Raw genomic sequence first — 27,333 nt, 5'->3', positions numbered from 1 at the left:
TGATAATAAAGCATTATTTCCACAACCAAGTGTGTTCTTATCTTCTCCCTCTCAAACGTGAATCAGGCAAACAACCCATTCTAGGGTTCATGAGCATTGGTAGGTTCCTTTGGAAAAAATTGAGTCCAACTTATAGGCTGGTCAAAAGGGTTCCCTGGCGCCACATGGGAAATTTTTTATCATATATGCATACCGCTCTTTTGCTCTATGACAAAGAGCATGAACTAGAAAGGTTGAAAGTAAAGAGTTCTATGTTGGAAGTTGCTTTTAAACCACTAGACTTTGTACCTATGGTGATTCCCCATATACACCAACGTGAATGTGTTTTCGTAATGTAGATATGATATGTATGAGGTCTTTGGAACCCACTTTGGCACACACATAGACTTTGGGCCGTGTGTCGAGGTGTTTTGCCCTTTGGGAGCCACTCTATGTGCATATATGACTAAAGATTTACTCTACTATGCATCTAGAGATTACTCGGTGCATAGTATGACTAGAGATTCGCTCTACTATGTACCTGAAGAATATTTGGTGCATAATATGACTAGATATTGCTCTGTTATGTATCTTGATACTACTCAATGTATAGTATGACTAGAGATTACCCTGCTGTGCAGATTGAGATTTCTCCATGCCAGTATGACTAGAGATTCAGGTACAAATTTGGTGATGGTTTTGTTATCAGCTTATGTTTATGTTTTTAAGAGCAACTATTACCAAATTTCTATATGTTTTGACTATCTTAAGTTTTAAATTTGTTCAAGATTTTCATTGTTTTATAGAATTTCAAACTTCTATTGAAAATGTAAAAAAATTTTCTTTTAAACTTATTTTCCTATGAACTTTTACCACTCACTGATATTTTTATCTCATTCATTTTCTTAAATTTTCCACCAGGTAACATTTGAGATTCCAGCAGCCTACGAGACTTGAGATCTACCACCAATTTTATTTAGATTAAACAATTCTTACATATCATTTTGCTATCATATTTCTTGATTTGTAACTAGAGTGGCTAACATTAGTTTCAAATTATTGTAAACAAAAAATTTGCATGTTTTCTCTTACTAAATTTTGATGAAGTGTTTTAAATCTTGTGATCTGGATTATATTGAGGAATGTGTAGTGAGGAACACTTGGTGGTTGTTTGAAAAAAATATTTTCGAGAGTGTTATATAGTTTTATTGCAGGTGTGTTTTATCCAATTTTTAATGGATACTCTGCCAATTTTTAGCGGATACTATGCGCTAGACGATGAGCGACAACGAGATCGTTAACTACGAGAGATACACGATAGCGAGATCGTTAGCAGCGAGAGATCACTAGACGATGAAGCTATGCGATGAGGTGTAGGCGCTATATGATTGGCATAAGCGCTAGACGATTGGCAACAGTGAGAGGGTTAGATGATGAATGACACTGAGAAGGCTGGATGATAAGCGACAGCGAGAGATTAACTAAACGATGGAGCTGTGCGATGAGTACAAAAGCTACACGATAGATTAGATGATGGGCCAAGTGTCTATGCGATGTTGAGGCTTGCGTTACGCAAGGCTGATGAATTCACCCCGATAAGTGGCTGAACTGAGAGAAGGTTAAGCTTGAATTAGTAGAAGGTGGAGGAATAGAGTTTCATGCAAGGAAGATTTATGCATGAGGAGGACAAATCCAATTTCATGCAAGTAGGTGAGTGGCATGGAAGTAGGTGAATGGCATGAAAGTAGGTGGTGGCAAAGTTTGGTGCAAACACTCTAAAAGTTGCTAAAGTAGGAGGTGTCTTGCATTAGAAGTCTTAAGAAATAAGAAGGATCAGTTCCTTCGGCCTATAAATACCACTACAAAATGTCTCTTCAGTCCATAAACCAAAATCATCTTGAAAAACATTAGGAAGAGTGTTTGAGAGTAGTTTTAGAGGAAACCATGCATTGAACAAGAAGTTCCAAGAGGAGGAGATGCTGTCGAACAATGAGGTCTAAGAAGTAGCATCAAATTGGGACGAGGAGTCATCCTAGGATATTCGTGCATTTTGAGTGATTCTAAAGCCGCCTGAAAGCTCAAAGAGTCTAGTTTTCAAGGTAGGATTGTCGGAGAAGAAGATCCAATGAATTAGGCTGGAGAATGAGGAAAAGACAGAAGGGTCGAGCACTCGGGTAAGCCTTGGCCAATCTTGATGATTTGAAGATTCCGGCCAAACCACAAGAAGTTCTGAGCTGGGATTTTAAGGTAAGCTTCTTGAGACATTTTAGAACATGTTTATAGAAGGACGTTATCTCGAAATAAGGATTGGAATGATGAGTAATATGAGCTTAAAATTGAATCTAGAATTTAGGGTTCAAAAGGGAGCCCGAGGAAATCAAGGAACTTCTCAAGAGGAAGGCTCCTACTTTATCAAGGTGAGTGATATTTTTCTTTAAGTCTTAAGAATATATTTTAGAGTATATGTATATGTATATGTTATGAATGAGTAATTAGAATGAGATTGAGAATATGTGAACGGGATGGTCAGGGGGTCAATAGACCTAGTTCCTGAGCCCAAAGCAGAACCTCACGGGATGGTCAGGGGATTGAGAGGTCTAATTCCTGAGCCTGTGGGAAGAACCTCGTATGGGATGGTCAGAAGGCCAACAGGCCTAGCTTCTGAGCCCATAAGCGGGGATCTATGTGCACATAGAAAACATAGGGAACGCAAGAGAGTAAGCATTTATACGTAGTATCAGTTTAACTATCTACCGTGTGTGTAGATAGAGTTGAGAACAGACTCATTCAAGGCAAAAGTTTGAATGTTAACCTCGTATTTGTGATATGCTTGTATTATGAGTTGAAATAGACTCTAGAAGTTACTTACTACTCACCAAGCTTCTTCAAGTTCATTCTTTTCTTTCATGTTTTCCTTCCCAGGTAGCGAAAGGTGAGGAGTTCCAGGGTGCTGCTAAGGTCAAGGTCTGCCATAACCACAGTCACACTTCCGGTTGTAGAGTTATTGTTGTAAACTTTATAGTTAAGCCTGAGAGTTGTATAAATGTTGTACTGTTTGTAATAAAATGAGTTTAGTCAAATAGTTGTTGTTACATCTTTGGTTCAAAGGTTTGTGGGAGTAAAGAGGTTCAGATGGGCATTAGGTATCACAAAAAGGTGATATCTGCAATCCTTCACACCTCCCCTCTGGCTCAGAAGGCGGGCTCCGGGTGGGGTGTGACAGCTTGGTATTAGAGCATAAGTTTCTGGGAAGAGTGAGAAGTGAGTTGATACCAGCTTGGTATCAGAGCAAAGGTTTACAAAAAACCTGAGGTTGAGTGTAAAGATTGAGTTGATACCAGTTTGGTATCAAAGCATAAGTTTCTTGGAAACCGAAGGGTTAAGTTTAGAAAAACCTTAGGTTTGAGTTCAGTAAAACCAGAGGGAAGTGTTGTAGAGTATAGGTTTAAAGAGAAACTAGGAATTAGTCAAAGTGAGACTAAGAGGAATAGTAGAAGTGGCAGAACCTAGCAGGCAGCCTGAGCTAGAACTCACAACGCTACCTGAAGATCCATTGAGGAACATAAGAATGAATTTAATTATTCTCTATTAGAGTTTGAGATATAAAATTTATTTGTAGATAGTTTGGTTTGATGACTAGCTAAGAGACAACTAGGAGAGGTATAATTGTACAAACTAAGGAAGTTAATATCAGAGTAGCACAGTGGAAGTGTAGTGATAGACAAGGTTATAAGAGTTTATAACAGAGGTTGTTGTGAAACCTTAAACCAGAGTAAGTTCGAGTAAATTTTGAGGACGAAATTTTCTTAAGGGGGAAGTAATTGTGAAACCCGAATTTCAATTTTCCTACTTCAGTAGGTAATTAAGGGAATTAACTAAGTATAAGTTAAATCCTATGTTGAAGAGAAGGAAAATTTCTAAGTGTTGAATAGATTTTCCTTGAATAGCTTTGAGTTGAGCCTTAATTAGTAAAATTTGGCTAAATGTGAAGTCAAAAGAAAACATGTGTTTGGTGTTAGGAAACATTAATGCATGAGATGAGGCTAAGTTTGTAGAGGTTATAAGGAATTAAGCCTTAATGCCAAAGGACAACCATGTGTTGAGTTTATAAAGTTTGCCCAATCGTTGACATGACAAGGGACACATGTTGACCAAAGCATTGGTAAGAGGCGCTGCCCAAAGGTTGCTCATGCATTGGGATGATAAGAAGCTGCATGAGCGAGAGCGAGAGGGATAGACAGTGAGTGCAAGGCACTGGGCATTGAAGTGTTGTATGCTAGACGATCGTGTAGCTACGTGCGATGCTAAATGATGTGAAGTGATGCACTAGACGATAACACTAAACAATAATGCTAAACGATGAGCTTGGGCGCTAGATGATAACACTAGACAATAGCACTAAACTAATAAGTGGCTGAACCGAGAGGAGGTTGAGCTTGAATTAGTAGAAGGTGGACGAATAGAGTTTCATGCAATGAAGATTTATGCATGAGGAAGACAACTCCAACTTAATGTAAGTAGGTGAGTGGCATGGACGTAGGTGAATGACATGGAAGTAGATGGTGGCAAAGCTTGGTGAAAACACTCTAAAAGTTGCTAAAGTAAGAGGTGTCTTGCATTAGAAGCCTTAAGAAATGAGAAGGATCAATTCCTTTGGCCTATAAATACCACCATAAAGTGTCTCTTCAGTCCATAAATCGAAATCCTCTTGAAAAACATTAAGAAGAGTGTTTGAGAGTAGTTTCGGAGGAAAGCATGCCTTGAACAAGAAGTTCCAAGAGGAGGTGATGCTGCCGGACAGTAAGGTCTGGAAGTAACATCAACTTGAGACAAGAAGTTCTCCCAGGATACTTGTGTGTTTTAAGTGATTTCAAAGCCGCTTGAAAGCTCAGAGAGTCTAGTTTTCAAGGTAGGGCTGCTAGAGAAGAAGCTCCAAGGAATCAAGTTGGAGAGTGAGGAAAAGACAGAAGGGTCGAGCACTCGGGTAAGCTTGGGTCAGTCTTGATGATTTGAGGATTCCAGCCAAACCACAAGAAATTTTTAGCTGGGATTTTAAGGTAAGCTTCCTGAACATGTTTATAGAAGGAATTATCTCGAAATAAGGCTTGGAATGATGAGTAATTTGAGCTTAAAGTTGAATTTGGAATTTAGGGTTCAAAAGGGAGCCCGAGGAAATCAAAGAACTTTTAGAGAGGAAGGTTCTTACCTTATCAAGGTGAGTTGTATTTTCCTTTAAGTCTTAAGCATCTTTTAGAGTGTATGTACATGCTTATGTTATGAATGAGTAATTAGATTGATATTGAGAATGTGTGAACGGGATGGTCAAGGGTCAATAGACCTAGTTCATGGGCTCGGAACAGAACCTCATGAGATGGTCAGGAGACTGAGAGGTCTTGTTCCTGAGCCTGTGGGAAGAACCTCGTATGAGATGGTCAGAGGGTCGACAAACCTAGCTTCTGAGCCCATAAGCGGGATCTATATGCACATAGGAAACATAGAGAACACAAGAGAGTAAGCATTTATAAGTAGTATCAGTTTAATTATATACCGTGTGTGTAGATAAAGTTGAGAACATACTCATTTAAGGCTGAGGTTTGAATGTTAACCTCGTATTTGCGATATGCTTGTATTATAAGTTGAAATAGACTCTAGAAGTTGCTTACCACTCACTGAGCTTCAAGCTCATTCTTTTCTTTCATGTTTTCCTTCCCAGGTAGCGAAAAGTAAGGAGTTCCAGGGTGCTGCTAAGGTCAAGGTCTGCCACAGCCACAATCACAGTTCCGGTTGTAGAGTTGTTGTTAACTTTATAGTTAAGCCTGAGAGTTGTATACGTTGTACTGTTTGTAATAAAATGAGTTTAGTCAAACAGTTGTTGTTACATCTTTGGCTCAAAGGTTTATGGGAGTAAAGATGTTCAGATGGGCAGTAGGTATCACAAAAGGGTGGTATATGCGGTCCTTCACACCTCCCCTCAGGCTTAGGAGGCGGGCTCAGGATGAGGTGTGACATCCAAGCTCAGAGTTCATTCTACTTAGTGAAGATGGAGAGCCAGAGAACTTTCAAGAGGTTTTCTTTCATGATGAAAAAGACCAGTTGCTTGATGCAATAAAGGAGAAGATAAATTCCATAGCAAAGAATGGAACTTATGAGCTAGTAAAACCTCCATAGGGCAAGAAAGTATTAAAAACATATGGGTTTTCAAGTACAAGAAGGATGGTGAGAAAATAGTGAGGTATAAAAACTAGATTAGTGGTTAAGGGATGCAACCAAAAAAAGGGCATTGACATTGATTAGATCTTCTATCCAATAGTCAAAATGATATCTATCGAAATAGCGTTGGGATTACTAACAAATCTTGATTTTGAGCCTGATGTAAAAATCGCTTTTTTACATAGTGACTTGCATGAAGAGATCTACATAGAGTAATTTGAAGGATTTGAAGAAAAAGAGAAAAATAAACTTGTTTGCAAGTTGAAGAAGAGTCTTTATGGGCTTAGACAGGCACCAAGGCAGTGGTATAAGAAATTTGATTCGTTTATGATAAGCAATGATTATAAACGAACTATAGCTGATTCTTGTGTGTATTTTAAAAAGCTCCTTGCATGCAACTTCATCATTCTTCTTTTATATGTAAATGATATGTTGATAGTTGGACAAAATATAGATATAATTCAAAATTTGAAGAACTATTTGTCCAAGTAATTTGACATGAAAGATTTGGGTCTTGCAAAACATATTTTAGGTATGAAGATTTCTCGTGACAGGAAAGTTAGGAAATTATGGTTATCCTAGGAGAAGTATATTGAACGGGTGCTGGAAATGTTCAATATGACGCATGCTAAGCTTGTTAGTATATGATAACGGGCAGAAATACACGTTATTACAGTGCTAAGTTCTTAAACAATGCTGGCTTGCGTTGATAAAATATGATAGATTGCGTCCAAAAAGCATTAAGTTCATAACATTGCGGTCGCATGCGTTCATCACATAGAAACAGTTAATTTTTGTATTTTTATGCAGAATATGCGTTGACGCAAAGCAAAAAGCGCGATCGCAAGAAATCAACGGTCGAGCACAATATTACCGCAAGGCTTTGTGGTGATTTATGTACGCAAACATCTACTCAAGAAGGATTGCCGCATAGAGCCGGCGCAACTTGGTGGGCGCATCTAGGTGAAAGGCATAATTAATCACGATGGGACAGAAAGCTGATGACGGTCGAATCCAAATTAAATTGACAAGCCGCTAACGATAACAAGTACATTCAGCTTTTTGGTGACAAATATTCAGTGCATCAGTCAGAGAATTAAAGCCATCCCGTCTGTGTAATCATAAGAGAGAAGCCGCCTTTCATCCCAAAGCTCTATAAATACCAAAGGCATCCTTCAGAAAAGGGGTTCAACAGTTTGGATACTTAGATAATTTTCTCCATAGTTAGAATAGGCTTGTCCATGGTTTCCTTTTTATTTTAAGGCGGAGCAAGAGAAGAGTCGAGACGCCAAAAGATCGCTCAGGGAAACTCGAGAGAGAACCTGAAGGCGTAGAAAGTAGAGAACGGGCCGATTCTCACGAGAGCGAGATTATCTTTTGAACACGAGTAGAAAAGAAAGTGTAAATGCTTGGGAAGCAAGAGATTGCTACCAGACACTTTATTCTCTTCTTGCATTGTTATTTTGTACTTCAACTTTATATTTATACAATGGAAGTTATTATTCTACATCTGTTCACTCTCTTAGCACGCATGAGTAGCTAAACTTATCGAATGGGTTAAGAAGAACTAAGCTAACATAACCTAGGACCTTCACGCATGCGATTATCTTATTTTATGTTGTGCCCAACACCCCTTTAGAGCTACTCGAGAGAGAGTCTAAAGAAAGAAACTGAGACTTGAGAGAGCTAGGTTAAAATCTAGACTCGAGAGAGCAAGATTAGATCTGCATAAACAAGAGATAGGGACTTAAAGATAAACTTTGTTTGTCAACCTGCATCGCATGCACCCTAGAGATAAGTATGATATTATGTGGCCGCCTTATTTGTGTGTGTGTCATTTTGTCATCCCATAAATAAGAATAGAGGCTTATGTGTAGGTTCTATAGATTTATTGCATATATCGCATGCGTTTTAGCATTAGAAGTCGTAGCATTTGCATTGAGAGATGGTTTACTATTGTATGTGTGTTGCATGATCGCATAGCATAAACGCATCCTCGGAAGTGTTAGGCGAAACCTTTCTCAACTCGTTCACCGCATATTCATTGCATCTTCCATTTTATCAACTCTTTTCGAACTCCGCTGCATTTGTTTATTTTATTACCGCAAACAACATTCACAACAACTACTTGATTTATTTAGTTACCGCAAAGTCTTCCGAAAAATTACCACCGCATATTGTTTTCCCAAGTTCCTGAGTTCGACCCTGGAATTACCAGAAAACTCAGTGGGGTTTACACTTGGATTCCACTGAGAAAACTTAAGTGCTCAACGCATTTTATCATCGTATTTCATCCATAATTCCACCTCATAAAATAACGCATCAGTACACTACTAACAATTCACTTTAAACTAAGTAAGAGAGCTTGCCCTATAACAGAGAAAGAGAAAGATGTTATGTCATCCATTCCTTAATCTTTTGCTATTAGTTCTTTGATATATGCTATAGTATGTACTAAACCTGATATTATACATGCAGTTAGTCTAATGAGTCATTTTCTATCCAATCCAGATAAGACTCACTGGGAAGCAGTGAAGTGGATCTTCAGATACTTGCGAGGCACCTCCAAATTGAGTTTGCGGTATGGAGGTGGCAAACCTATGCTTGAGAGCTATACTGATGCAGACATGGTAGGTGATCTTGATAAATCGAAAGTTTACCTTGAGTCATATGTTTACATTTTCAGGGGGAGCCATCTCATGGCAATCCAAGCTACAAAAATGCGTAACATTGTCCATAACTGAGGCAAAGTATATTGCAACAGTGGAAAGTAGTAAGGAGATGTTATGGCTTAAAAGGTTCCTTCAAGAGTTGGGTTGAAGCAAGGTGAGTATGTAATATTTTGTGATAGTCAAAGTGCTATAGATTTGAACAAAAATCCAATGTATTATGTGAAGAGGGGTTGGGATCGAATCCTACAACGGAATCGTTTTGTTAGAACGCCTTGCATCCCACAATTAAATTTACATTAAACAAAATCATTATACAAAATAGAGTATATAAACATGTAAACTAGCATGCATTAGGAAAAAGTTTAGAACGATTCTTACCTTTGTAAATCCTCTAATGCCATGAACAAGCCTCTCCAAAGTTGCAACGAATGGATCTCTAAACGGTCTTGATCACGAATAACTCCTTGAGCGATCTCGAACACTACCAGGAGAGTAACCTCGTTATTCTCTTAGGATTCCAGTAGAGGATAAGTGGTATCCAACTATTGGGAGAGGAGAATAGGGTTTTGGAGAGTAAAGAGGCTCAGAGAAAATTTTGCACAATAACACTAGGGTGTTGTGTATTGTCAGAGTTTCTCTGCAATGAGACTGTATAAGAATGTGTGTTTCAGTGTATTCCCAAAGGGTCATAAGGAGGTCTTTATATAGAGAAGGGTCAAACCTCTTTCCTAATATATTTATCTTTTCTACAATTAATTAAATAACATTTATTTAATTAATTAGCCCATTTAATTAAATAAGGTTTATTTAAGGGAAATTATTTCAAATAGTAAATCTATTGAAAATATTTACAAGACTATCAGTGTCTATTAGTGACATTGATAGACATTAATAGAAGTCTATCAGTGTCTATCAACGTCTATTATTGATAGTTCTAAAATTTTGCTTATAAATATTTTGGTTCATTTTTCTATATTTAAAAACAACTATTTATTTAATCAATTAGCTCAATTAAATAACACTTATTTAATTTGCACTGTTAAATAACAATTATTTAATTTTAATTTGCACAATAATGAAATAACTATTTATACATTAAACCCAATTTAATGTATACGTTTAATTATCATATACATCTTATGTTTATATGCAAAACCTCTCTATTAATTAATTCTTTGTGAATCTAATTCACTTGAATTAATTAATTTGAACCTTATTCAATAATTACTTTCAAATTTAATTATAGATCATATCCATAATTAATTAGAGATTAATCACATTAATATATAGTTTCCTCAAATTAATTTGAACAATTCAAATTATCCCTCTTTATGTATCCTCTAGTGAGCTAATGAGGGGACTTGGTGGACTTGTAGATCAGAAGCTTCAACAATATGAGATTAATTGGCTAAACTCATTAACCAACTTAATCAATATTCGTTAACTGTGGGCACACTCCACTAAAGACCCATAACTACACTCTTTTCACTACAGATATATTTCTGTGTCTATGGATGTAGACCAATACCAGCAAGTTAGTCCTTCACGAGTGTTTGTAACTCCAACTGGGTCAAATTACCGTTTTATCCTTGGGTTACCTCTGACTCCTTAAGTACCAATGCTCCTCTAATGAACGACCTGTTTATGGTCAAACCAATAAACAAAAACCCCTCTCAGGTCAATGAGAGGGTAGGACCCTTTGTTCAAGTCTCGGAGACACCACTTAAGGGAACACTCATTTGCTTACCCTTAAGGCGGGAAGGTGTGAGTTCTATCTTATATTATTATGTTCTTAGCTCCCTATTCGATCTTGTCCCCAAAATGGTATTGGGTCAACATCTGGCCACCCTCACCATACAAACCAAAGACCAATCCTTCATGAACAGAAGTTCATAATATACTTAGAATTAAGACTAAGTTGCCTAGGTCATCTTATTGAAATAGAAACCTAACTAGTCAACGGTGTTACGTCTAGTGGTTACTATTTCACGGTCCAGTCTTATGAAAATTCATTACATAGAATACCTGCACTCGTTTTTCACCTGCACGAATGTATTGGATCATTACGTTTGTATCAGATACAAAATAGGTCGTATCCATGGTATTACTAGGATAAGTTACCCAACTTTATCCCTATACTATAGATCCTTTTGGCTGTATCTTGAACATTGATCCCTGTAAATCTACACATACAGTTCAAGACTCATAAGACAGTCTTGGATGTTAGTTTATTGTATTTAGGGTTATTAAGATAAAATAGACAACAATACAAACAATAACATTTATTGATTTAACATCTATTACTCATTGATGACGGTCGATTAATAACATTTACTATCTACGAGTTTTAGGGCATAAAACCCAACATTATGCTCGTACTAAACACATTGACATTAGATATTGGCTATGAGATGTAATTGAAGAGAAGTGATTGAATTTGAAGAAAGTCCACACTAAATGCAGATATGTTAACTAAGGTAGTTCCTACAAGCAAGATTGAGCTTTGTAGTAAGCTTGGTGGGATGAGGTTCAAGTGATCATGGATGTGATTGAGTCTTCTTCATGCTGGGCTGGAGGGGGAGACTGTTGTGGGTGTCCAGCCCACTTGTTGCACAAGCAAGACTTTATTTTAAACTTGTGTTTTATGAGCCCAATTGGGGTTGATTTTTTAGGTTGGCTCATCTTGAAAGACCTAGGTTTTCTTTTATGTGATATGAGGATGACCTAAAAAAAAGAGAGTGAAAAATAAACAGAAAATCGGAGAGAAAGACAGCAATTCGGTTTTTCAACGATAGATTCCACAAAATTGTTGATTACCAAAGTTTAAACCATTAAATCATGCTAAAATTTGGTCAACCTTCAGGACACATAGGGTCTCGTTTTGAACCGTTGGATCATTGTTTGGATCTCTGGTTTGTTAAACAGAACCTATTAAACTTGGTGATTTTCATTTTTTTTTATCTCTCAAGTGTCTTTTATGTATGAAAGTATTGATGGATAGTGAACCTTTGTATGACTGATTTGGGTTCTTTTTTCCTCAATTTTATCATAATAAGAGAAGTTAACAAGGATGGACTTCTCACAAGCCTCGTGGTTTTTACTTTTCACATCGAAGGGGTTTTCTACGTATAAATCGTATGTGTTCTCTGTTTTTAATCTTCCAGAATTTTATGGTTTATTGCTATCTATTGTTGGGTGATTTATTTGTGGTGTTTTGGAGAACAATTATTTGGTTGATTGTTTTGGAGGAGATCCTAGTGGGTCGTTGTTATATTGTTTGGGTCCTATCATACTTTATTTTGTTTAGCCTATTTTTTAAGCTCTAAGTTGTTGTACTTGTGTCGATCTAGTCCCATTCGAAAGTCTTGGGTCATAGATTACTTCATTCTACTTGAAAAGAGTTGAATCAAGTAAGATTGAGTTAAATTCACAGCTTATTTCTTCAAATTTCCTCTCTTTTTTCTTGTAATTTTTCTCTTTTTTTAAGAAAAAACTTTTACTTATTTCAAACCTTATTTTAGTTTCAATTTTATGTTTCTGGCATATTTTATTTTATATTATTATCGTAATAAAATAGTCTTAGTTTCATCCTATTATTACTTTGTTATAGATATATGTTGTAAGTTCAAGTTTTTGTCCTCAATTTCTTTTTTATTTTTTTATTTTTTACCATCGTTTTACCCCTATCTCCTTTTCTTAATTCATTTCATATGAAAGTTTGAATATTAAGGCTGGATTTTCACTTGAAAAAGTTAAAATTCAAGACCGATTAAGGTGGGTATACGGGAATCTCTTTCTAGTTATCGTATTAATTATTTTTCTGGACATTTTTGCTTAAGCTTTCACTAATTTCCAGCACTTAAATTCACTGTTTTGACTAAAATTTTGTGCCATTTTCTTGCTAATTTTCCCCAATTATGCATTGCACTTCCCTCTGTAAGATTGAATATCATTAAAATTAACTCTTTTTGTTTGTCATTTAAGTTTCATTTAGATTTTGTTTATTATCGTTATTTCCTTCCTTAATTATTTTTGTTTCACGTTATGTACATCTTCTCTAATTTAATTTCGTCTTTTGTCGTTTTAATTATGAACTAATTTTACTTTGGGGATTTGAATATGTGATTGTCAAATAATATAGGAGAAGCCTAATATGTAAAAAGATTTTAATTAGAACCTAATTATTCAAGGCTAAGTTTGCTTTTATTGATTTATACTTCTATTATTGGTTTAGATTGATCACTTAAATTAATGTACATAAAATCTTGTCTAATATTGAAAAGGTTAGATTCAGTCTGGAACAAAAAAAAAAATATATAGAAAAGGAACTTAGACAGAAGACTTTGTTTTCAACCCTAGACATAAGATGAAACCCACAAAATCAAAGGGTTGTGTTATAGATCACCTAAGTTACATTAGGCATAGAAATATAGATTTAATGGCATCGTCTCCTAAGGATATTTTATAGAAGGTCAAGTAGGTGTAGAATCTGATTTATCTTGTGTATTGTATAACTGAATCCAATTTATAATTTCATATTAGGCTATATCTCCTTAAATTAGGCATGATTGTATTTAAATACCTCTTATTGAATTTTTAGCTATTTCCATCATTTACTTCTTGTTTTTACAATTTCAAAATCCCATCAAAATAATTTCATGTTACTTGGTTAGTAAAGTTGTAATATTGAGGAGAACTTTGTTGTTTATAAGATTTTTTTTTTTTTTTTTGTTGAAAAACCATTTCCTTAGGAGACGACTTGGAATTCTTCTAATTATTTTTACTACTTATCGACCGTGTGCACTTGCACTAGATTGAAGGCTTTTCTTGTAAAGGTTTTCAATTTAGTTAAAGGCATTTTCAATCGAACCGTTTTCAAAAAAAAAAAAAAAGTATGATATTTTTAGTGGCTATTTTTGTTTTCTTAACTTTTTTTAACCCTCAATTGCACATATATTTTTCCAAATTTTTAATATTCAGGTGAGATATCAACTTAAAATCTTCACATATATTTTACCATTTTTACATATAACCATTGTACTTGAGGTAGACAAAGTACTCTTGTTTTATACAGACAATAAAATGTAGGTTAATAATATATTGTCACATTAATGGAATCTATGAATGTAATATGCACAAGAAAAAAAAAGTAGGGCATCAAGGGATTCAAGACTTTTTATGACATTGTATGTCAAATTGTAGGTCAAGGTTTATTAGATGTACATTGATGTTGGGAATGCGATCAAAGTCCCATATTGGAAATATCTACAGGATGATCATGGAAAAATAAAATATGAAAACTATCTCCAATGATATGAGGCCTTTGGGTGAAACTAATAGTAAAACCATGAGAGGTTATGCTTGAAGTAGACAATATCATACCATCATGGAGATATCTACAGGTCTATTGCCCATAACAAGTGATATTAAAGCACCAAGCCCTGTCTTAGTCGTGCCCCTAGAATTCTAGGGTGCTAAACAATGAAGTGGAGACTTCATAAGATTCCTTCAGACATGCAATGTGCTCAAGCGTATTTCGGATGGATGACTACTTAATGTCCTACTTTAGCTAAATAAGGGGCCGATCATGGGTATATAAGGAAAGACAACTAAAGTACGTTTGGATTGCCTAGGAAAAAATGTTTTTCAAAAAGTCATCGCATTTGGACACTTTTTATTAACTCAATAAAACATTTGAAATAAAATTTCTACTCATTGTTAAAATAAAATATTATCATTAAAAAAAAAAAAAAAAAAAAAACTACTTTAAAAAAAATGTTTGGTTACATTTTCTCAAAAACGTTTATATACACAAGTTTGTTTGGTTGGCTATATGCTTAAAGTGTTTCTATTGATTTTAGATTACTATATATGATGACTATGAAACACTATGAACTAATAATTTCAATTTTGTATTTAAAAACACTTTATTGACCAAGCTTTTTTGTTTCTTTTAAGTATATGATCACTTGATTTGATAGTTAGAGTTAGTAATGAAGATTATCAAATGTGTTGGTGGTCGGAATTGGTCACTAGAAGTGATCGTCAAAGTTGGGAGTCGGAGATGGTTGTTAGAGATGATTGAGGTGCTATTTGTGGAGGCAGTCATCCTCGGAGGTGGTTGTCAAAGTTTGGCCACTAGAATGGTCGTCAGAGCATGTCATTAAAGTGAGCCAGTAGTAGTCGCCGATGGTGGTTGTTGCTAGAGTTGGGCGTTGAAGGTGGTGTTGGAGTTGATCGCTGGAGTTGGCTGTTGGAGCATATTGCCAGAGTTGGTCTTTGGTGATGGACGACGGGTAGAGTCATTGAAAAATTGGAGGGTGGGAGAGAGAAAGAGGGAAAGATGAAATTACTCGATAAATGTGCAAACTTCAATAGTAAACATTGTTTAAGTTGGTAGAGTTGAGTTATTTAACACTGAGTAATTGTGAAGTTAGTGGGCCAAACACTAAGTTGGTTATTTTTGCCAACTCCCCACAATTCAAATTGGTGGGCCATGAAGGGGATGATTTCCAAAGCGAAAGCATTATATCATTTTTGTTTTGAGAAGAAAATTATAGAAAAAAATAAATCTAAAATAGACAACACATGCTTTAATAATTTAGAAGGTGTCATAATTAAGATTAGAAAAATACTATTGAAGACTCTTCTTCAAATAAATTCTAGTAATTTTTCCTCTTTGAATTCTCCTTCTTCTTTGCTGAGAACGTTTCTAAAAAGTCTTCCTCACTCTCTCTCTTGGCAAAGACCGATTTGTGGGAATCCTTTTTGAAAGAAAAGAAAGAGAATGGAGAAATTGACAAATTTAAATTGGGGGAGGGAGGGAGTTTATGCTTGATGCTACTATTTTGTACCATGTACTATCCTGCTATTAGGACTTGTTAAAGAGAGGGAAATAGTGATACTTCTCCTAACTGAGTAATTAGGGGTATTCATGAAAACTATGTTTTCCCTTACATGAAAAGTAACTTAGGGATTGAGTATGTGAAGACAATCTTCAAGGTGACTTGTGCTCATAGTCAAATGTTATCAAAAGTGTTAGCAAGTTGGAATGAAGGTCTAAGTAAAAACAAAACTCTCTTAAGAAAAACTCTTCACAGACTTCATAACTCAGAGTAAATAACTATGCATTCAAAATACATACTTTTTTTTTCAACTCTACATACATATAACCACCTTCGGAGTAATTTCAAATATAGCAATCAAGGTCAAAGTATTAGTAGATATAGAACAATACAAAAAAGTTGTAGATATAACAAAATTTAGATTTAGCTCTCAGAGTCTATCAGTGATGAATTATATTGCTGATAGAAGTCTATTATTGATAGAATTTTCTATACACTTAGGTCACATTTATCCTAAGTGAAAAGTAATCCATCAATGGTCATATGAAAAGTGGGTCCCATTTGATTACGTTTATTGTTGTTTACATGTGTTCTGTAGTTGTAATAAACTATGTGTCTCAAAATTTGTAATAAAAACGCACAATCTGATTAAGGTACGGGGAGTGCTCAATCGAATTGTGTTTGAAAATTATGTGGAACCCATTACCTTTATCGTTATTGCTACCATTATTTCAGGGTCGGCTTAAGCTGTAGCCAAGTGAGGCGATCACCTAAGGCCCCAATTTTAGAAAGACCTCAAATTTACATATTGGTATATATAAGTATGTATATGTATGGATTATGTATGTATACCCACAACATATGTATTTATATGTGTGTGTTACAATATTGGTATCTATACATACATATGTATGTATGTATGTATTTATGTTTGTATTATAATATTGGTCCATTTAATTTAATTTTTAATGAAATTAAATTTAAAACAGAAAATAATATACTTATTACTTTTCATAAAATTTTTCTTATATTATTAAAAATATAAATTACTAAAAAAATTCATAATGAATGAGTTCATAAACCCTCTCAATTTTGATTGGCTGACATTTCAAATTTATTAACCTTTTATTTTTTATTTTTATAATTCCATTCAAATTTCCTTAAAAATCTCAACCATTAATATGTAGGATTGTATCAGCAACAATGGAAGCAACAAGGATCATTAAGCACTCTAATTCATTAATTTTGGCAAAATATAAAGCATGCTTTTGCAAAAACAAGTGAGTTTCATGACATACCTTTGTAGAACTTCTTGAAAGCTCAATCTCCAGCTGCTATCTTCTCCGAATCTTGTTGCAGACCACCTCAAGATATTCCCCACTATTCTCTTGGCTCTACAAGTCCCAAGCTTGAATCAAGGGATTATAGAGAATTGCTCACAGCAGCAATCTTATTGAAGAACATTTTTTTCACCACGAATTTTCAGCTAAAAATCTCTTGATTGCAAGTCTCAAATTCACTCCAATCTTTTCAATATATTGTAGATCATCATGCAAGGTAAGAGAGCTGCATGAGTTACAGCTCATGTTTGGAGTTAATGAAGAAGAGGAAATGAGTATTGTGTGAGCATGAAGAAGATGGATAATAGAATATCTCCATATTTCATTTGTGCATGGTTTTTTCTAATTTTCCAATTTATCTCAAAATCAAAACATGATATTTAAAATCCATTTTGATTTTAAAACTGAAAAATTTAGTTTTATAAAATTAATTTCATAAATTATTTTTAAATAAAACTTAATTAATTTAATATCAAATATTAAATTAATTTTCACACATATCCATCTTTATATATTTAAATCATATTTAAATATAAATTTTCCTATTCCGTTTAATTCTCAAATTAAATAAGTAATTATATCTCATATAATTACTAATTCCCTTAATTCTAATTTGAACATTTCAAATTAACTTATCATGCTACTTTAGAGCTAATCCAATTACGGGCTAGTTGGGGGACCTCGTGGACCTATAGATCTGGACTCTAACAATCCGAGATTGGCTAAACTCATTAGACCAGATTAATCCTCATTCGTTAACTAATAGGTCACTCCACTAAAGCCCATAGTTGATTTAACCATAATTAGCAAATCGACCATTCACATGTTGTTCGTAATAATGGTTGGGTCAAATATCTATTTTACCCCGAGATTACGTCTTATTTCTTAAGTTCCTATTGATCTTCTAATGAACAACTGGTTTTTCATCCAATCACTAAACCAAACTCTCTAAATCTAATCACTAAACCAAACTCTCTCAGACCAGTAAGAGGGTGGGGTCCCTTGTTCAAGACTTGGATTCAGTACTTGAAAGAACAACTTTTCTTCTATTCCTAAATCAGGTAGGCGTGAACTCCGTCTTGCGCCCTATGTCCCCAGCTATCTATTAGGTCTTACCCCTGAAATGGGAGGCTTCTTGAGTCGATGTTGTTGAGCCAACCCCCATCTATGCAAATCTAAGGATAATCCCGAATAAACAGGAGTTCATAGTTAGTTTAGGATTAAGATCAAGTTACCTAGGTCATCTAAGTGAAATAGTCAGTCTTATATAGTAAACAGCGTTAAAAAGTAAGAGTGACTTATTTCTTGGTCCAATCTTATGCAAACTCATTGCATAAGAACTCCCCTCCCCACTCCTCATATCATAACATGTACGAATTAGGATCACATCGTATGTAACACTTTACAACTCTTTGTAATAACTTCAGAGTATGCCACATCCAATAGTATTACCAGAATAAGGTACCCAACCTTATTCATGTACTATAGATCATTTTGACTATTTACTCAAACCTGATCCACTCTTATGTCTCCACATAAAGTTCAATTGCTCATATAATGGTCATAGGTCTTAGTTTATTGGATTTAGACTTTCATATAATTTATAAAATCAATAATAAGTTTAGTGATTATAGAAAATGTTTACCATTTTACAAACTGCGAGTTTTAGGACATAAAACCCAACAATACTCCCACTTGGACTAAAACTCCAGTGGATCAATATATACAAATATATACAATGTTGAGTTTACATGGAGAGAATAAAATGAACAAATTCAATAAACTAGGGCATTACAATACCAATAAATTCTCCCACTTGCCCTAGTGATACAAAACTCGTAGACCTAGTCCTATTAGGTGACCCTCGAATACTTTAGCTGAGAGGGCCTTTGTAAATAGATCAGCTAAGTTGTCTTGTGAAGCAATCCGAGTGACAATTACGTCTCCTCTGTGTACAATCTCCTTGATGAGATGGTATTTTCGCTCGATATACTTTCCTCTTTTATGGCTTCGTGGTTCCTTTGAATTTGCAACTACTCCACTATTGTCACAATAGAGAGTGATAGGCAGGTGTATATTAGGAACTACTTCCAGATCTGTCAGAAACTTTCTGAGCCATACTACTTTTTTTACTACTTCACTTGCAGCTACATACTCAACTTCCATTATGGAGTCAGCAATACAACTTTGCTTGATGCTTCTCCACACAACTGCTCCTCCATTTAGAGTGAATACTTACCCTAAAGTTGATTTCCTCGAATCAATATCGGTCTGAAAGTCAAAATTAGTGTATCTAGTAAGGATTAGATCCTTAGCACCATACACGAGCATATAATCTCTCGTTCTCCGAAGATACTTAAGAATGTTCTTAACAGTAGTCCAATGATCAGATCCAGGATTGGACTAAAATTGTTGACTATTCCTACGGCATAGCATATATCGGGACGAGTACACAACATTACATCATTCAACTCCCTACTGCTGATGCATATGGAATTCGATTCATCTTCTCAACCCCTTGAGGTGTCTTAGAACTCTATTCCTTAGACAGGTGAATTCCATGTTTGAAAGATAATAATCATTTCTTGGAATTTTGCATTTTATACTTAGACAACATCTTGTCTATATAAGATGCTTGAAATAATGCTAATGTTCTGTTCTTGCGAATCTGAACTATTTGGATTCCAAGAACATACTATGTTTCTCCCATATATTTCATTTGGAATTGTGAAGCCAGCCATCTCTTAACGTCAGCAAGAAATTTTACCTCATTCCCTATGAGTAGAATATCATCAAGATACAACACCAGAAAAGCGACAGTTTTGTTAACGATTTTCTTGTATACACAGGGTTCGTCAACAATTTGTTCAAAGCCATAAGATTTTATCGCAGTGCCAAATCTCATATTCCAGGATCTAGAAGCTTGTTTCAATCCATAAATAGATCGATTAAGTTTGCAAACCTTTTGCTCTTGATCCTGCTGTATAAACTCTTTTGCTTGAGATATATAGATACTCTCTTCAAGATAGACATTCAGAAAAGTTGTCTTGACATCCATTTGTCATATTTCATAATCATAAAATGTGGCTACGGACAAGAGTATTCTAATTGACTTTATCATGGCAACCGGAGAAAAGTTTCTTCATAATCTACTCCCTCTCTTTGGGTAAACCCTTTTGCCACAAGTCTAGCTTTGGAGTGTTAGATCTAACTAGCACGTAGCGGAAGAGAACCGGGATCCATAAGCATTCTAATTCATTAATTTGATTGAAAAGAAACATGCTAAAAACAGAGTTTAATGGGTTTCATGAACATACGGCCGAACCAACGAAATCTCCATTTTCAACTGCAAAATCCTCTGAATCCTTGTGTAGACCACCACAAGATCTTCGCAACTATCCACTTGGTGCTCTAGATTGAATTGTGGGACTCAAAATAAGCTGGAATCAAAGGGAATATGGAGAAAACTCACTGAACAGAACCCATTGAAGAATACCTTCTTCATCCGAATTTTTTAGAAAAAATTCAGTCGGCTCTCCTCACTTTCTTCACTCCAGTCTCTTCAATATATTGCAAACTATCATGCAAAGAGATGTGTTGCATGGGATGCAACTCATGATTGGAGTAAATCAAGGAAGAGGTGGTGGGTTCTTTGTAAGCAACTTGAAGATGAACTTGAAAAACCCACTTTCAAAATTTGTGTAACTTTCAATTTCCAAAATCTAAAATTGATTTTAAAATCATATTTTATTTCTAAAATAATAATTTATTAATTTTACAAATTAATTTTCTAATAAAATTAATAATTAATTATCTAAACAATTTAAATAATTTTAATTAATTTAATATCTAATTTTAAATTAATTTTTACACAAATTCATCTTCATATATTTAAATCGTATTTAAATATATTTTCTCCAATTTCGTTTGATTCGAATTTGAACGTTTCAAATTAACTTATCACGCTATTCTAGAGTTATCCATTTTTGAGCTAGTAGGTGGACCTCATGGGCCTACAGATCATGGGCTCCAACGATCCGAGATTAATCGGCTAAACTCATTAGACCGATCTAACCCCCATTCGTTAACTAATGGATCACTCCACTAAAGCCCATAGTTGAACTCCCCTCACTGTAGATATATTATGTCCACTCGATATAACCATGATTAGTAATTTAGCCCTTCACAAGTTGTTCGTAATAACGGTTGGGTCAAATCTCTGTTTTACCCCCTGAAATTACCTTTTGTTCCTTAAGTCCCCACTGATCCCCTAATGAAAAATTGTTTTGTGATCCAATCACAAAATCGAGTCCCTGTCATGCCAAATGAGAGGGCGGGATCCCTTGTTCAAGCCCAGAATCAACACTTAAGGGAATAACCTCTCTACTATCCCTAAAGCGGGTAGAAGTGAATTCTCTCTTGCACCCTATGTCCCTAGCTATCTATACAGTCTTACACCTGAAATACCAGTCATATTGGGCCAACGCTGTTGAGCCAACCCTCACCTATGCAAATCTAAGGGCAATCCCAGATAAACAAGAATTCATAGTTAGCTCAGGATTAAGATCAAGTTACCTAGGCCATCGAAGTCAGTCTTAAACAGTAAATAGCATTATAAAGTAAGAGTGACTCATTTCGTGGTCCGATCTTGTACAAACTCTTTTGCACAAGGACACCCCTACTCCTCATGTCCAACATGAATGAATTAGGATCACTTCGTTTATAGCACTTTACAACTCCTTGTAACAACTATAGAGTAGGCCGTATCCAATAGTGTTACCAGAATAAGGTACCCAACCTTATCCATGTATTATAGATCATTTTGACTATTTACTCGAACTTGATCCACCTTTATGTCTCCACATAAAGTTCAAGTACTCATCCAATAGTCAAGGGACTTTTAGGTTTATTGGATTTCTATTCAAGCAATAGATCTATTCAATAACATCTTTATTGAATTATCAGAATAAGTTCCATTGTTTACATACCACGAGTTTTAGGACATAAAACCCAACAAACTCCCACTTGGACTAAAACTCCAGTGGTAACTTATACATTCGATATATAAGACTGAGTTTCTGAGTTTTATAGAGAAATACAATAAACAAGGGCATCCCATACCCATCTTTTACCATTTGGTATCTCTATACCCGATATTTCTCCCACTTGCCCTAGGTTATCTGATATTCCTAGTCCTACTAGGTAATTCTCAAACACTTTAGCCGAGAGAATTATTGTAAACATTTTAGTATACAATAGGCTTTAGATAAAACTATAAGGGAATTGCATCTTAACCTCAATAATGGCCAGGAAGCACACTTTCCTCCTACTACATTGAGGAACTCTCAACTGTTTGAGCAAGATGCATCTGACTTGTCTCAACAACTCTTTGTTAACAGTCAGATCTAGAAATCTTTAAACTTTCTATATTTTGATCTAGTCATTTAGATATCTGAATATCTACAAATGGCATTTAACAATTTGATTCTCAACAGAGGTTGCTAGAACAAACATAATTTTTGAAAATGAACATTTCATTTATCCCAAAAATATATACAATTTGTTCTGTACAAGTTTTAACAATTAAAAACAAGTAACAACTTCTCCCACTGGATGAGCTGAGCAAATGGTCCCAGGGTCAAGTTAGCCTGGTTACCTTTTCTCTGCTCTATTCTTGACAAGATATTGAGGGCAGTGTCTCCTCCAGTGCCCTTCATTGTTGCAATGGAAATATTTCCCTTTGCAGCGCTATCCTTGCCTTTCAATCCAGTAGGCTTCTTCTTCCCTTTCCCTTTGCCTTTCTTTATAAGAATACTCTTACTCTTTGAAAAAGAAGCAACTTCAGGCTTGGAGGACATTCTTCACTTCTTGGCAGTAGTAACATTTACTTCTGGCTCTAGAACCTTTGTTCTCAACATTGTCTCATAAGCTTGTAGCTCATTCAGCAGAGTAGTCAAATTTTATTCATTAACGCATTCAAAATTGCAGAAAACTCTTCAGAAGAGATTCTAGAATAAAACCAACTTGACTTCTCTCGTTCATAACAGTACTGTTTACTTCTGTTATATTAAAGTTGACCATCATGTCTAGGACATGTTCACAAACATTGGTCCCCACTTTAATGCGACTGTTGTAAACGTGCTTAATGGCATCCCTCGCAGAGATTCCATAATCTCTTTGACAGTACTCATATTTTCATGCTTCTTTTGTCAACACATCAGATAAGCTGACGAGAATATAAGCACAGGCTATATCATTAGCCTTCATTTGTCATATACATTTCGAACATTTCGGTTTGTTTTATGGCTAGGAATGAGAGGACAGTCCTCAGTTAAGACAAACCGCAAATTGTTTATCACAAGTATCGTGTTCAAATTTGATTTCTAATTCACATATTATCCCCAATAAATTTATCTGACACCAACACTTGTATCAATCAACTTGTTATTCTGAAATTATATATCCAATCAAGTTTTAGCAATTTTAATAATTTACCCAAGATTATTCTTTTGCAACAATACTACATCAAAACATTCTTGACTAAATATTACCTCCAGAATAACACATATTCCGATAGTCATTTAGGTACCGCTTTTGGTCAGACATTATTAACACTTAATAATTCTGTAAGTGTAGACCCGTCATTTTCGGATCTTATAGAATAGATGAGTATCCCTCTGAAAATAGAAAACAATACCCAAGACAGAACTATAAAACCTTATTCATGTTACTGAAGCCTAGGTTGTTCCGAATCCTATGTTACAAACTTCCGTGGGGATAGCTGTCGTTAAACGACTAGCAAAGGGCTGCTTAAAGCTAACCAACAGGACAACATAAGAATTTCACGGTTCAGACTAATGGAGGAGACCGCAGGATATGTTGACACATTTCCTTCACCCACTTACTATAAACTACTTCCTCCGTTCACCTTGGTATTGACGCATACATCTGCTCTCCGTAGGGAGGTCATTTCTAGGGTGACACGAAGCGTCATATGAATCTCACGGTGTGAACTACGTGGAGACGTGGCAGTTGAAATCATATACTTGATTTATGTTCGAACAACTTCCCCTTATTCACCCGAATCTAAATTTAAGCTAAAAAATACTCTCTGAAGAGAGGTCACTCCCAGGGTGACATGAAGTACCGCTTAAATCCAGACTATGAACTCTTAGGGACGCGAAAGCTAAGAATAACATACCGCGTATGTTATTAATCTCCCGCGGAAGTTTTCTAATAACTCTATCATATAGAAGTTATTCACTACCACTGAAGTATTCTAATGTTTGGGTAACTTCATACTTAGGTTCTTTTCCGACTAAATAAAAATGACCCTAAGTCTATGGTTTATCCATGTATAACTCTTATAAATGGACTTAAACCTACGATGTCTAGGTGATAAACCCTTTTATTACCTCACACACTCACGAATACTCATAAAACTGATTACAAATGCTCAATTATTCGACTATAATCCCTAGGTAGAAGGTGTTCCATAGACCGAACTTAAATACCCCCAACCTTCGACAGGATTATATATCGGTTGAGTTTGTAACCCTAACTTTACAAGTTTAACGACCTATTTTAACTAATTAAAACAAGTAGTTAACCTACGTGAGCATGCAATTGTTCTTCGTTATGGATTTTAAATGTCTAACCCAATTTTATAACAGCTTATAAAACCTTAGACATGCTAAACATCCACAATATCTAGACATTCAATATCTAATATAACACTTATATTAAATACAAGAAACCCTAACATGCATACTATATATTATAACAAATTATAACATACTTTCAATGCATGTTGCATACTTCCTTTGGTGGGATTTTAAATCTAAATGGCATACTATATGTACATACAAGATTTATTTCATTATAACATACATCTAATGCATAAATAATTAAACACGTACTGATATGGTTTTAGTTTTGACAAAAACAAGCAAACAAAAGCCTAACTATTATAAAAATAGCTTCAACATCGCTCGAACCGCTCCAAAATCACTTGAACCGGACCCAAACCGTCTGAACTGGACCAACCACAAACCATTTGAAGCTGAACCAGACCAAACCTCAAGAGAACCGGTCAAACCGATTTCTCTTGCTCTCGCTCAAAATCTCGCTAAGTCAGATCGTTTAGCAATGACGACCATCGCCATGCAATTTGGCTTGATCGTTTAGTGTTTGCTTCATCGTTTAGCAACCAATGCCTATCGTTTAACAAAGCTACACAATCGTATAGTGTTTACCTTCTATCGTATAGTGTTATCGTCTAGCTTCAAAGGATGCTACACGATCTCTTAGTGTCAAACACTATCGCATAGCTCCATCGTTTAGCATCGTGTCTTGATCGTTTAGAGTGCGCCCGAGGTAAACAATCGCCTAGTGCTATTGCATAGTAATCGATGCATCGCTCAGCTGCTGCTCATAGGTAAACGATTGTGTAAGTGATTGCTCAGCACCATCGCATAGCTCTTCGTCGCATCGCTTAACTCCCGAACAAAGGTAAACGATCGTGTAAGCGATCGTTCAATGCCATCTCATAGCTCTTCGCCGCATCGCTTAGCTCTCGATCAAAGGTAAACGATCGTGTAAGCGATCGCTCANGCATCGCTTAGCTCTCGATCAAAGGTAAACGATCGTGTAAGCGATCGCTCAGTGTCATCGCATAGCTCTTCACCTCATCGCTTAGCTCCCACCCGAAGCTACACGATCGTATAGTGCCATCGCATAGCAAAACAACGCATTGTTTAGCTCCCGAGGTAGACGATCATCTAGCGCACAACACCTAAATGATTAACGCCCAAAGCTACATGATCATTTAGATTTTCCTTCATATCGTGTAACGTATGAAGCTAAATGATTGTTTAGCTACTGAAGCTTAACGATGATATGAACAGAGGTTGATCGTCTGGAATCTGCAACTTGAGCCTTTCGCTTGTTTCTTCAAATTACAGCTTAATTCCAACTATAGTGACTCCAAATAAATTACAGACTCTTGGGAAGACATTAAAGTCAAGCAAGAGCCAATTACAAATTTAAACGGAAAATCAAAGAGAAATTAAAGGCTAAAACTCATAAAACCATATCATTACAGCAGTTTCATATTTTCATACAAAACACCCACCAAATAGAATTAATCTGTACTAAATGCTTATAAGATTCTCTGATACTACTTGTTGGATCTACACCAGCACGCAGTGGAAGGGAACCAAGATCCATAAGTATTCTAATTCATTAATTTGGTTCAAAAGAAACATGCTAAAAATAGAGTTTAATGGGTTTCATGAACATACCTTTACCGAACCAACGAAATCTCCATTTTTAGCTGCAAAATCCTCTGAATCCTTGTGTAGACCTCCACAAGATATTGCTTGGTTAAAAAAGACAATAGATCCTCTAAACCATCATCTGGTATGATGACTTGAGCTTCAATTAAACCCATATATCGGTCAGGCTGTTGCATAGCCCTCCCACTATGACGAGACATTCTCAACTCTTGAGAAGGATGTGAAGTCCCAATTTCATCAATAACTCTTGTTGATGGATCTGCTCTATCAATAACTTTTGTTGACAAACCTGCTCTATCAACAACTCTTGTTGATGTATTTTTCATTTCTCTAGACATTTTTTCTATTACTAGCTTACTGCGAGGTTGATAATTCTTGACATGGTTTTCCTCCAGAAAGGTTGCATTTGTCGATACAAATACCTTGTCTTCCTGAGGATCATAAAAGAAACCACTTTTTGTTTCTTTTGGGTAGCCTAAAAATAGGCATACTTTTGAACGGTGTTCCAACTTTTTAGGATTATGCACCAACACATGTGCTGGACAACCCCAAATTCTGAAGTGACGTAAATTTTCTTTACGTCCTCTCTAGAGCTCGTAAAGCGTTTCAGAAACACTTTTCGAGGGGACCATATTCAAAATATATACCACAGTCCTAACTGTGTGTCCCCAAAAAGAATTTGATACCTGAGCGTAACTCATCATAGAACGAACCATGTTCAACAAGGTTCTGTTTCTCCTTTCTGCCACACCGTTTTGCTGAGGTGTGCTAGGGGCTGTGAGTTAAGACTGAATTCCATGTTCTATTAAATAGTTCTGGAATTCCATGTCCATATACTCACCATCTCGATCCGATCGAAGTGTTTTAATCTTTTTACCTAATTGGTTTCAATCTCAGCCTTATACTTTTTGAACTTTTCAAAAGTTTCAGACTTTTTGTGCATTAGGTACACATACCCATACCTGGAATAATCATCTATAAAACTGATGAA

Source organism: Benincasa hispida, chromosome 8, assembly GCF_009727055.1.
Source record: "Benincasa hispida cultivar B227 chromosome 8, ASM972705v1, whole genome shotgun sequence".
NCBI classification, from domain to species: domain Eukaryota; kingdom Viridiplantae; phylum Streptophyta; class Magnoliopsida; order Cucurbitales; family Cucurbitaceae; genus Benincasa; species Benincasa hispida.
Note: the sequence above shows the minus strand (reverse complement) of the source record.